This window comes from Microcaecilia unicolor, chromosome 6, assembly GCF_901765095.1.
Source record: "Microcaecilia unicolor chromosome 6, aMicUni1.1, whole genome shotgun sequence".
Classification (NCBI taxonomy): Eukaryota; Metazoa; Chordata; class Amphibia; order Gymnophiona; family Siphonopidae; genus Microcaecilia; species Microcaecilia unicolor.
The window spans coordinates 239,862,116-239,874,568 of NC_044036.1; the positions used below are offsets into that span (position 1 = coordinate 239,862,116).

The 12,453-nt window shown below is 48.6% G+C and overlaps 1 protein-coding gene across 1 annotated transcript in view; it reads left to right on the forward strand.

Moving 5' to 3' along the window:
* The first annotated feature begins 2,445 nt into the window (after positions 1-2,445).
* Positions 2,446-12,453, forward strand: part of FBXW5 (F-box and WD repeat domain containing 5) — a 249,011-nt gene continuing 239,003 nt past the window's right edge. The window contains exon 1 of the mRNA XM_030206924.1: positions 2,446-2,467. The gene's annotated coding sequence lies outside the window, so the exon portion shown is untranslated. The remainder of the gene's footprint in view (positions 2,468-12,453) is intronic.

The window sequence follows — 12,453 nt, forward strand, 5'->3', positions numbered from 1 at the left end:
ACCTAAAGAAGTTGACTTACAGTGGATCATCATGAATCAACTTATATTGTGAAAATTGGGAATTCTCTCGGTTAAGTGTTTCCTTGATTATTGCTTTTTTGTATGATCTCCTATATCTTACCTAAGCCTCCTCCCCCTCCCTTTTTTTTTTAGGTCTGAGGAAATGTGATGCTTTTTGACAAGGACATTGAACTGTGTAAACTACATGATCACTCTGACAAGTAGTACAATGCTTAAATATATATGTCCTTTGATCAACAGAGTTTTATAATTGAGAAATCTCCTCTGTGATATCACAAATGGAGCAATTTCCGTTTAGAGTGGCGGCCTTGAAAATCAATCATATGTTGAGGGCGAACTGATGATGAACCTAAAATCTCTTTCAAGTTCTGGCAAAGGCCACTCTTAAATCTATGTTTTCAAAAACAGGATGACTTCGAACTATATCCCAATATTTATGAAGAACTTCCTGTGTTAAATTGAAGTATGCAAGTTTCATACGATTTGAGTGCTTCTGATCCTTTATTGTCATATAGTAAAAGATCCCTATTATTATATTTCACATGTTTGTATGACTGTTTCAATACACCCCCTATCTTTCAAATCTGTTATTAACTGCTTAGACTGACATAAAATCCATCATATTTGAGCAGATTCTCCGATATCTTAACATTTGGGAGAATGGTAAACTTGCTTTCAAATTATATGGATGGCAGCTATCAAAATGCTAAACATACATACATAGTAACATAGTAGATGACGGCAGAAAAAGACCTGCATGGTCCATCCAGTCTGCCCAACAAGATAAACTCATATGTGTATACCTTACCTTGATTTGTACCTGCCTTTTTCAGGGCACAGACCGTACAAGTCTGCCCAGCAGTATTTCCCGCCTCCCAACCAGCAGTCCCGCCTCCCATCACCGGCTCTGGCACAGACCGTATAAGTCTGCCCAGCACTATCCCCGCCTCTCGCCACTGGCTCTGCCACCCAATCTCGGCTAAGCTCCTTAGGATCCATTCCTTCTGAACAGGATTCCTTTATGTTTGTCCCACGCATGTTTGAATTCTGTTACCGTTTTCATTTCCACCACCTCCCGCGGGAGGGCATTCTAAGTCAGTGTGTAGCTAGACACTGAAGGAGAAGGACATACTACAGGAGGCTCTGTGGTTGGAGGAAGGGAGGGGAGCAAGGCCTAGCTCCCTTCCCAGCCATGAGGCAGGGCTCTGGGGAGCGCTCCTCAGGGCAGGGCCCGGCTCGGGAAACGGCCGGGCCCAGCTACCAGGAGAGACGGAGAAGCAGCTCTCAGCCGAGCCTGGCCCCTGGGAGAAGAGAGCGGAGTCCCCTGGACCGTGGAGCCTCAAGGTCCAGGGGGGACAGTAGACCCAGCACCCCTCCCATGACCCAGCGGTTACCGGGTAAGGAGCACGAAGAGCATGGGAGGGGGAGGCAGAGGGTGAGAGTCCCGCAGGCCCAGAAAGTGGCAGAACAGAGGATGGAAGAGGGTCAGGAGCTTCAGCCGGTGCTGGACCCGTTGTACAGTGAGGATGAGTGGTCTGAGGAAGAGGAGGAGGAGGGGGTAGGGCAGCTGGGAAGCAGCAGCCCTGATTCTTCAGCCAGAGGTATCGTGGACAGGGTGAGGAGGATTGAAGCCCTGGGGAAGGAGGTGGAAGTGCTGGGAAAAAAACTAAACAGGGCTAGAACCCTGCAGAAGTTGGCCCCAGCAGCACAGAAGAGTCTGTATGGAAAGGAAGAAGCTCGTTTGAGAAAGCAGCTTTGCCTGAAAATAAAGGTGTTGGACTCCCTGAAGAAGGGCTCTGATAACCCTTTAAGGGAACTCTATATTACCAGGGAAAGATTTCAACCCAGGACAGTGCCAAACCAGAATCAGCCAGAGGAAACAGAAGAGTTGGTATCTGAGGATTGTTTTACAAAACACCAGGTTGCAGTAGATAATGTGGTGGGGACAAGCAGTCAAGACACTTTACAATTTATGAAGAATCTAGCAACTCAGAACCCTGCAAACCTTACCTTAGAGGCAGCTGCCAGGGAAGAGAGGGAAGGAGTTGAAGAGACCTCAGGTGGTGCTGCAGAGAATATGGCTGAAAACACAATGGAGTTGGAACTCAGTCAGCCTACATATTCTGCTGTCTTTGAAACTGAGGACGGTGACTTGGGGTTTTGTGTTATTTCACAAAAAGTGCCTGCACTACCCAACAGTGATGCAGGCAACAGTTTGACAGGGAAGGTGAACACTGGAAAGCAAGCTGGAAAGCATACTGACATTGGGAGTGTGGACACTAATGAACAGCAGGTCTTAGGGCTGCAGACACAGGTGAGCTTAGTTAGCTCCCTGATTGAGGCACCAGGTTTACAGCCACAAGTGGTGGATTCAGTAGCACAACCAAGCTCAGGGAATCCCCAGCACAGAAGGGAAGAGGAGATAAACTCTGGCTCTGTAAAAACTGTAAGCAGCCTCACGCGGGACCTGCTGGTGCAGGGAGAACAGAGCTCTCCTCAGAGTGTATCAGCAGTCTCTCTGACAGAAGATATTGCTGGGGGATCTGCAGCCCAGGCAGAGGGAGCTCACTCCCAGGGAAGCATTGTGAAAGCTAAGGACTGTTCAGAACTGGTTATAGATTCCAGGGGGCTCAGTTCTCTGGGCACTGACTGTGGGCAGGGGGGAGGGGGAGGGGATGATGTTCAGGATATGTTGATTTGTGATGTGAGGGAGGGGGGTAAGGGGGAAGGGGCAGAGGGTTTGGGGAACTGTTCTGTTGGTGAAAAGGTTGGTGAACGGGTTGCTGTTCCAGTTTGTGGAAGGGGGGAGGGGGTTGATGGGGAGATGGTAAGGGAAGGTAAAGGGGGTGGGCAGGATCAGCAGGTGGGGGGGAAGGGATCTTCAGGCAAGGAAGGGATAAGCTCAGGGAGGAGGGGAAGTCAGTGGAGGCAGGGTCAGCCCTCCTTTGCAGATGTGGTTAATAGGGAAGGAGGAAGAGGGAAGGGGCAGTTTTCCTTTAGTAATAACACACATGCTGGGTTCAGGGGAGGTAGGGGTGATGGGCAACCGCCCAAGAGAAGGAATGTGGTCCAAATCAAGTGGGTGGGGGTGGGGGAGGGGGGAATGCCTTCACGTGATACAGTGTTGAAACTAGTTTTGGAGTTAGGGTTTGTCCCAGAAGACCTCTATGCCTGTATTCATCCAGTTAATCTCCCAGAATACGATGTCAGTTTTCTGACCCAGAGAGGCATGGAGGTCTTCTGGGAAAAGTATGAGGGGGTAAGAGGAAGGGGGGATTGGAAATGTTATAGGGTAGTTCCCATCAGTCGGCCAGATCTGGTGCAGGTGACTCTGCTAGTCCGTAACGAGTCCATCTCAGGGGCAGACTTGGCCTTTTGGCTGCACAGGTATGCCGAGTTGAGGACTCCATTGACCAAGCTCCCGGATCCAAGTAGAGTCTGGGCGGGGGGGTGGGGGGCTTTGGTTAAACTTCACCAGGTAGGGCAGGTAGTACAACACATTCCTTCAGCGGCTTTTATTGGAAGGGACAGAATCCTGTGTTTTTACAAGGGACAGCCAAGACAATGTTTTCGGTGTGGGTCTTTCCGCCATTTTAGCATGTCCTGCCCAGTACAGCAATGTGCTAAGTGCGGATCGAAAGATCATCCCACCGAAGAGTGTTCTTCGATCAGGTGCAATCTTTGTGGTGGTCTGGGGCATGCCTTCCGGGACTGCCCTAGGGCGTCGCATAATGGGGGGAGGGAAGAGGGGGGGAGGGAAGAGGAGGTGCAGGAGGAGGGGGTGGGGGGAGGGGGGGTTCAGGGTCGGGATCAGGGGGCAAGGGGGGCACAGAGGGAGGTTGTGGAGGTGGGGGTTCCAGAGGCAGCAGCACAGGTGAGGAAACAGGGGCAAGGGCTGGAAGGGGTAGATGAGTGGGCCCAGGTCCCCAAGAAGCAGAGGGGGGTGAAGGGGAAGGGTAGAGGGATTTCAGGGGGGTCAGGAGAGGGGACTCGGCAAGAGAGGGAGACAGGAAACCGGTTTCAGGTTTTGGCAGAGGAGGAGGAGGTGGTGGAAGAAGAAGGGGAAGGGGTCGGTGGGGTTGTGGGGGGAGGGGAGGAAGGAAAGAGGAAATTAGAGGGGGTGGAGGGAGAGGGGGGTAAGCGTAAGAAGAAGGGGGGGAAGGTTAGGAGGATGGAGATTAGTGTGGATGGTGGGGGCGGGTTGGACGGGGAGGGGGGAAGAGGGGGGGCAGGAGAGGGGGAGAAGCTTATGAGGCGATCAGATAGAATTCGAGCTCTACAGGGGAAGGATCACGGGAGTGAGAGGGGGAAGGTTCAGGGGGTGGGAGGGGATCAGAGGGGGGAGGGGGGGCAAATAGAGGAAGGAGGGCGGGGGGGTTTGTCTTTGTCTGAAGAGGAGGGGGGGTTGGATGAGTCTAAGAAGAAGAAGGGAAGGAAGAAGGGAGGGGGGGAGGGGGTGGGGAAGGAGGGAGGTTTTGAAGCCGGGGTTAGGGATTGGGCGGAGGAAGAAGTGGTTGAAGAAGGGGTCTGGGCTCTAGGTAGGGGTGATGTGAAGGAAGCAGTTCAGCAGGAAGAGGTTGGGAGACAGTCATCTTTACCTACATAATGGCAGGTATTATATTATTATTTGCCACTCTGAATGTGGCGAGTGTGGCCTCCCAGAGGGCGCAATGTTTGGCCTTTGAGGGCCTCTCCATGATCCAGGCAGACTGTTTCCTAATCCAGGAGACACGCTTGCAAACTATGGAGGCGATCAGGCGTGCGAGGAGGGCCTGGAGATGGGGGCCTTCGGTTTGGGGCTTGGCAGGGGACAGGTATGGGGGGGTAGGGATATTATTTAAAACACATAAGGTACAGATTCAAAGGGTGATGGAATTAGGAGTAGGGAGGTGTTTGGTGGTGGATGTTTTGTGGCACGGGGTGGCTTCCCGGATTATTAATGTTTATGGGCCACAAAGTAAGAGGGAACGTTCACGGTTATTTGGTAAAATTAAACCTTATTTATACACGGCACGTCAGGTGGTTTGGGGGGGGGATTTTAACACCATTTTGAGGAAACAGGATAGTGGAGGAAGGGCAGCGCAGGTGAGGTATGATGGGATACGGCTAGCTGGGATAATGAAAGGGGCAGGGTTGGTAGATGTGCACCTTGAATTTTCACCAGAGGTGGAGGGTTTCACATTTGCACGGGGACAGTGTAGGAGCAGGATAGACAGATTTTTGGTCCGGGAAGGGGCATGCGTTCAGGGGCCCAGGTTGGTGGACGTGGACTTCTCGGACCATAAACTGGTGTTGGTGGAGGTGGGGGGTTGGGCAGGGCATAGGCCGGGGAGGGGGTTATGGCGGCTTAACCTGAAATGGGTTACCGATGAGAAGGTCAAGGAGGAATATCGGGCCTTTTTGGGTGACCAGCTTTCGATCCAGGGTATTTTTCCCTCCATTGGAGAGTGGTGGGAGTTAGTGAAGAGGCGGACGAGGTTTTTTTTCACCCGTCAAGCTCGGAGAGAAGGAAGGGAGAGAACTCGGCTGGGGACTGCCATTAAGAAACGAAGGGACTATCTACTCTCCAATGGAGGGAGAAAGGAGGATATTCTGGATTTGCAGGAGCAACTTGAAAAGGTCCAGTATGATCGATATGCCTCCTTGGTCTATGAACGGGACTTTGGGAAATTGGTCAGCCCAGACCCATTTATGTGTTGCAAGGAGCGGAGGGAGCATAGGATTGTGGGGGGTTTAAGGGACATGGGAGGGGTAGTTCAGGTGTCGAAGGAGGGGATTTTAAAGGTGGTGGAAGAGCACTTTGCACGTTTTTTTTCAGATAAGCAAGTGGATAAGGAAGTGATGGGTCACTATATTGCGGGGACACCGGGGGTGGGAAGGGGGGGCCCATCTCTTCAGGCCCTGTTGCGCCCCTGGTCGCTGGGGGAGGTAGAAGAGGCCATTGGGGCCTTAAGGAGGAAGACAGCACCAGGGCCAGATGGACTCACAACAGAGTACTATCAGGCATTTAAGCACCTTCTGGCCCCAATCCTGCTGCAAGTCTGGGAGGCTGCACGTCAGCAGGGGGTTTTACCCCAATCCCTGACCGAGGCGGCGTTGATTCTTCTGAGTAAGGGAAAAGATCCAGAGTCCTTGGCCAACTGGCGTCCGATTGCCCTGCTCAATGGTGATCGGAAGATATTCGCGCATATGCTTCTGAATAGGATGAAGGAGGTGGTGGGGGGGGTGTTGGCAAGTTCACAGGCCTGTGGGATTAAGGGGAGGGGGGTTCTGGAGGCAGCGGCTTGGGTAAGGGAAGGTGTGGAACATAGTCGGGGGGAAGGAAGACTAATGGTGGCATTAGATCAGGATAAGGCTTTTGACAGGGTACAGTGGGCGTTTCTTTGGCAGGTTTTAGAGCACTATGGGTTTCCTAGGGATTGGGTGGCTCAATTACGTTTATTGTACACGAGGGCACGGTGTTTTCCCCTGGTGAACGGTTGGAAAGGGAATAGGTTCGGGGTGACAGCAGGGGTGCGGCAGGGATGTCCTTTAAGCCCGGTACTTTATGCTTTTGCAATTGATCCCTTTGTTAGGTGGTTAGAGCAGGGAGGGAAGGAGGGACTTCGGGGGGTGGAGGTGTGTACAGGGTCTCAATTAAGGGTGGTGGCTTACGCTGATGATGTCACGGTGTGGGTGGCGGACACAACAGAGGGGGAGAAATTGAAAGGGGTCATTTCTGGGTACTCACAGGCTACAGGGGCTTTGATAAACTTCCAGAAAAGTCAGAGTCTGTGGGTGGGTCCTCCAGGGGGCTCTTTTGATTTGGGAGGGGAGTTTCCGGAGGCCATTAGCAGACTGCGGGTATTAGGGGTATATTTTGAACAGGGGGATTATGCAACCTTTAATTGGCAGCGGTGCATACAGGGAGCTAAGGAAAAGGTTGACAGATGGAAAGGGTGGAGGATGTCCATGACTGACCGGGTTCAGCTGATTAAATCTCACCTGGTGCCTATGTTTTTGTTTATCAGTTATATTTGTTTGTTGCCAGTGCATTGTTATACCACCCTATATAGTGTTTTTTTTCAGATGTTGTGGGGGAATCGGCTGAACCCGGTCAAGCGTAACATCACATACTTGGCCCGGGAAGAGGGGGGGGTAGGGATGGTAAACCCTGTACTTTTCTTTAGCTCCCTGTTTATTCAGTTTAACCTGGGACGGGCACTGGACAGAGATCCGCCAGGATGGGCAGGTAGCGTTCTGTCTTGGTGGGAGAGATTCTGGCTCCCGTGGAAGTTGGGAAGGAGGGTGGGGGTGGTAAGGAAGGGGGCTCCGGACCAGGTTGGGTACTATAGGCCCTTAGTTCGGCTGGTACGAGTTTGGGGAATTTTGGCAGAGGAAATAAAGACAGGGAGGAGGGAGGTATGGGTGGAACGGGTGAGGTCCCAAACATTCTCATCTCCCCTGGTACTGAAGGATGCACCTGGTCCAGTGCTGAGGCAGGGCTTGCGGTTGGTGGCCTCACGGAGGATCCCGCCGAAATACAGAGACATTGCTTGGCTGTCTTTTCACGGGAAATTGTATGTCAGAGGGAATATTAACTACAGGAATGTGCAGGAACGGGATTGCCCAAGGGGGGAGTGCGTGGGGAGGGAGGAAACGATGGAACATTTTTTACGGGAATGCCCCTTTACACGAATGGTATGTGGCAGGGTAGCAGCATTATTACACATCCCGAGTTTTAATTCATATTCATATGCAGATTGGGTTTACGGGCGGCAGGGGGGAGGTGGGGGGTTAGATCCGGTGACGGAGTTCCTCATCTCGGTGATACTCCGGTTTAGCCTCTGGATGGCTCGGTGTGGGGTCTCCTTGCACCAGGACTACCGATCAGCCGACAGCGTTAGTTGGGAGGTGGTTCGGGCGGTCCAGGGGGTAGCCCAGTGGGAACGGGTGGCGGAGGGGATAGCAAGAACCAATGTTTGGTGGAGGCATGTGCACTTGAAACCTCCATAGAGGGGTTGGACAGTTTATTTTGAATTGGCTTCGAGTTTTATTTGAATTTTATGTTCATTTAATTTCATTTTAGGATGGGTGGGGGTTGACAGTGTATATAGGTAGATAGGTGGATTTAAGGTGGGGGACTTGTTTGTATATATTTGGTTTGGGGTTATATGTTTCTGTATGGCTTTGCGTTTCTTTTTTAATAAAAGAGTTCTCCAAGCATCCACCACCCTCTCTGTGAAAAATACTTCCTGACATCTTTCCTGAGTCTGCCCCCCTTCAATCTCATTTCATGTCCTCTCGTTCTACCACCTTCTCATCTCCGGAAAAGATTTGTTTGCGGATTAATACCTTTCAAGTATTTGAACGTCTGTATCATATCAACCCTGTTCTTCCTTTCCTCCAGGGTATACATGTTCAGGTGAGCAGGTCTCTGCTCATACGTCTTAGAACGCAAATCCCATACCATTCTCGTAGCTTTTCTCTGCACCGCTTCCATTTTTTTAACATCCTTCGCAAGGTACGGCCTCCAAAACTGAACACAATACTCCAGGTGGGTCCTCACCAACAACTTGTACAGGGGCATCAACACTTCCTTTCTTCTGCTGATCACACCTCTCTCTATACAGCCTAGCAACCTTCTCGCTACGGCCACCACCTTGTCACACTGTTTCGTCACCTTCAGATCCTCGGATACTATCACCCCAAGATCCCTCTCCCCCTCAGTACCTATTAGACTCTCACCGCCTAACACATAAGTCTCTCGTGGGTTTCTACTCCCTAAATGCATCACTTTGCATTTCTTCGCATTGAATTTTAATTGCCAAATGTTAGACCATTCTTCTAGCTTCCTCAGATCCTTTTTCATGCTTTCCACTCCCTCCCGGGTGTCCACTCTGTTGCAAATCTTAGTATCATCCGCAAATAGGCAAACCTTACCTTCTAACCCTTTGGCAATGTCACTCACAAATATATTGAACAGAATCGGCCCCAGCACCGATCCCTGAGGCACTCCACTACTCACCTTTCCCTCCTCCGAGCGAACTCCATTTACCACCACCCTCTGTCGTCTGTCCGTCAACCAGTTACTAATCCAGTTCACCACTTCGGGACCTATCTTCAGCCCATCGAGTTTATTTAAGAGCCTCCTGTGGGGAACCGTGTCAAAAGCTTTGCTAAAATCTAAGTAGATTACGTCTATAGCACGTCGATGATTCAATTCTCCAGTTACCCAATCAAAGAATTCAATGAGATTTGTTTGGCACGATTTCCCTCTGGTAAAACCATGTTGTCTCGGATCTTGCAACTTATTGGCTTCCAGGAAATTCACTATCCTTTCCTTCAGCATCGCTTCCATTACTTTTCCAATAACCGAAGTGAGGCTTACCGGCCTGTAGTTTCCAGCTTCTTCCCTATCACCACTTTTGTGAAGAGGGACCACCTCCGCCGTTCTCTAATCCCTCGGAACCTCTCCCATCTCCAAGGATTTATTAAACAAATCTTTAAGAGGACCCGCCAGAACCTCTTTAAGCTCCCTCAATATTCTGGGGTGGATCCCGTCCGGTCCCATGGCTTTGTCCACCTTTAGCTTTCCAAGTTGTTGATACACACTCTCTTCCGTGAACGGTGCTATATCCATTCCATTCTCAGGTGCACTTTTGCCAGTCCCTCACGGTCCTTCTCCAGGATTTTCTTCAGTGAAAACAGAACAAAAGTATCTATTTAGCAAATTGGCTTTTTCTTCATCATTATCTAAATGCTAAAGAGAATTCACGAGCGTGGAGAACTCAATAGATCCCACGAAGCGTCAAATGTAAACAAAAAGGTGGGAATATGAGCCAGGCAATCCAATAACTGGACCCAAAATGTAGTTTAAAATAAACAATATTTATTAATTTTCAAGCAAATGATAATAAAACAATTTCCACATTAAAAATGACTCGACACAACGTTGTGTTTCGGCCAGATGGCCTACATCAGGAGTCTAAAAACCAAAAACAATAACAATAAGAACATAAATAAGATATACAGTGATGTAACGTCCAGTAAAGAGGAACATATAGAATATCAAAACATGACCATGTTGATATAGATGCTAGAGGACAGATATTGGAAACAAATAAGTACATATACAGTGGGGGAAATAAGTATTTGATCCCTTGCTGATTTTGTAAGTTTGCCCACTGACAAAGACATGAGCAGCCCATAATTGAAGGGTAGGTTATTGGTAACAGTGAGAGATAGCACATCACAAATTAAATCCGGAAAATCACATTGTGGAAAGTATATGAATTTATTTGCATTCTGCAGAGGGAAATAAGTATTTGATCCCCCACCAACCAGTAAGAGATCTGGCCCCTACAGACCAGGTAGATGCTCCAAATCAACTCGTTACCTGCATGACAGACAGCTGTCGGCAATGGTCACCTGTATGAAAGACACCTGTCCACAGACTCAGTGAATCAGTCAGACTCTAACCTCTACAAAATGGCCAAGAGCAAGGAGCTGTCTAAGGATGTCAGGGACAAGATCATACACCTGCACAAGGCTGGAATGGGCTACAAAACCATCAGTAAGACGCTGGGCGAGAAGGAGACAACTGTTGGTGCCATAGTAAGAAAATGGAAGAAGTACAAAATGACTGTCAATCGACAAAGATCTGGGGCTCCACGCAAAATCTCACCTCGTGGGGTATCCTTGATCATGAGGAAGGTTAGAAATCAGCCTACAACTACAAGGGGGGAACTTGTCAATGATCTCAAGGCAGCTGGGACCACTGTCACCACGAAAACCATTGGTAACACATTACGACATAACGGATTGCAATCCTGCAGTGCCCGCAAGGTCCCCCTGCTCCGGAAGGCACATGTGACGGCCCGTCTGAAGTTTGCCAGTGAACACCTGGATGATGCCGAGAGTGATTGGGAGAAGGTGCTGTGGTCAGATGAGACAAAAATTGAGCTCTTTGGCATGAACTCAACTCGCCGTGTTTGGAGGAAGAGAAATGCTGCCTATGACCCAAAGAACACCGTCCCCACTGTCAAGCATGGAGGTGGAAATGTTATGTTTTGGGGGTGTTTCTCTGCTAAGGGCACAGGACTACTTCACCGCATCAATGGGAGAATGGATGGGGCCATGTACCGTACAATTCTGAGTGACAACCTCCTTCCCTCCGCCAGGGCCTTAAAAATGGGTCGTGGCTGGGTCTTCCAGCACGACAATGACCCAAAACATACAGCCAAGGCAACAAAGGAGTGGCTCAGGAAGAAGCACATTAGGGTCATGGAGTGGCCTAGCCAGTCACCAGACCTTAATCCCATTGAAAACTTATGGAGGGAGCTGAAGCTGCGAGTTGCCAAGCGACAGCCCAGAACTCTTAATGATTTAGAGATGATCTGCAAAGAGGAGTGGACCAAAATTCCTCCTGACATGTGTGCAAACCTCATCATCAACTACAGAAGACGTCTGACCGCTGTGCTTGCCAACAAGGGTTTTGCCACCAAGTATTAGGTCTTGTTTGCCAGAGGGATTAAATACTTATTTCCCTCTGCAGAATGCAAATAAATTCATATACTTTCCACAATGTGATTTTCCGGATTTAATTTGTGATGTGCTATCTCTCACTGTTACCAATAACCTACCCTTCAATTATGGGCTGCTCATGTCTTTGTCAGTGGGCAAACTTACAAAATCAGCAAGGGATCAAATACTTATTTCCCCCACTGTATAAGCCAAAAAAGATAATTGCCATATTAATATATGTTAATATAAGTACTGAAAGGAATATTTTGAAAAATACTAAAAGACATATTTTTAAGTAGTAGAAAAATATATATTTTTAAGTGGTAAAATCATATTTTTAGAACGTCAAAAACATTACCATACAAATATTAATAACTAGGTATATGTTTTTTAGGATATATTCATTTTTATATTAATCTTTTATCCTGTTACAGTGATTTATAATTAATATGAATGTTCGGGCAGGTTTTATTTTTTTTTTTTTTTTAAAAACCTCTAGAGGATCTACTGCCTTTCTGACGTCACGGTTTTCTCATTGTTTCGCGCCATTTTTTGTTTATTTAATTACTTCAGTGCTGGCCATTTCGCCCTAACATTGTTTGTAGTAGCGTACAGTGACAAACGGATTATTCAACAAACGGTCTTTTTTAAGGTATGGTCTTTTTCAAGGTATGGTTTTTTGTTTTGAGCACGTTCACTGATGTGATCTCCCCCTCGTTATAGCATCGGACACATTGCGTTCACTTTAGCTCAAATTCTGAGGTGTTATTGAGTTTTAGATTTTATCAGTGTTACTTTACGACTTAGCAAATGTTTATTTTAACCAGATTTGTATCTAAACACGGACCGGTTTTACTTGGCTAGTAATTAATGCATCGTATTTCCTTTCACTCACACAATTACTCAGGGAGATTTAGGTGCATTGTA